Here is a 1,342-nt window from a genome sequence, read left to right as displayed (position 1 = left end):
GAAATTGTTGCTGACCACTAATATGCAATTACAATGAAATACCATTACTATTTATACAACAATATTGTGTCAGTTTTTGTTTCCGTGAAATACAAGGGATCGGGAAGGTGGTTGAGAAACACAGCCCTAAAATGTAGTGGCACATATTGTAGGTTTGAATCAAAAAGAGTTTTATTGTACACCATATTTTTCATTCAGTGGGGTTGTGATTAACTGTGGGGCTTATACCCTGCGTTTTAATTAAAAGGGTTAATAGTGTATGTAGGGTTCACAACCTGTCGGAATTAACCTTGAAATCCATTAAATTTCACACACCCAGGTTTTTCAACCTATATTAAATAATCAATTTTTGTTTTGTTTACAAGGGTTGGTATTTAATAAAGACATATAAAGCACGGGCCCTCGTAATATAATTATTTTAATATGCTAAAGAACGAGAAAAAATAACATGTACGATAAAAGACTGCAGAATGATCTAACTTATTTTGTGCTCTAATGATCTATCGATATAGGTTACTGAGTGCTGTATGATGAAGAAAATACATATCTTGGAATGGATTAAAGTTACCTGTCTTTAAAAATATCGGAACAGATTATAACATTCCAAATAAATATTTCAATACCAGTTAAATACCTTTCTGTAGCATGTTACTGACACTGCATTCAGATATAAAGTTCGCTCAATGATCTCAAATAAATTTACAATTGAAATTTTTTTTTTTTTTAATTTTATGCAACGCTAGAATAGGGCTACCTACGCTAGAGTCATTCCAAATTTTGAAGGGATAGATTAGACAGAAGGTAGCTACTCAACAACACCCACCGCCACCTCTAGGGATTTGAACATCATTTACAACGCATCCACGGCTCCAAAGTGAGGAACGCGTTTTTTTTTTTTTAATATATCTGGGCCGCGTTTGGCTCGAAGAAGGAAAACCCTTCGAATATATATAAATACAAAATAATGCCACTCAACTGTCTATCCACACTGCTGAATTTATCAGCAGCTTATAGATACAAAAACTATGTACAATATTTAGTTTCATAAACAAGATCTTGTGTGATACATCATTATCAGATGATGTATATTCCATCAAGTTTTGGATGACCAAAGCATATTTTTCAAGCTTGCTTTATTTACAGCTAAAACAATTTATACGTGAAATTGTATTTCTGTTTTAAATCAGTTTTCACGTGAAACGTATAGACTAAGGATATTTATAATAAATGGTTTTATTACGTACACTTTATTCCATAGTATCATGTAGTTTATTATCTTAACAACAAAATCATATTACTTATGACGGTTTTTTTTGTGTGTGTGTTATTGTTTGTTTGTTTT

Source organism: Limulus polyphemus, unplaced genomic scaffold, assembly GCF_000517525.1.
Source record: "Limulus polyphemus unplaced genomic scaffold, Limulus_polyphemus-2.1.2 Scaffold2415, whole genome shotgun sequence".
NCBI lineage: Eukaryota > Metazoa > Arthropoda > Merostomata > Xiphosura > Limulidae > Limulus > Limulus polyphemus.
This window is presented reverse-complemented; position numbering follows the sequence as displayed.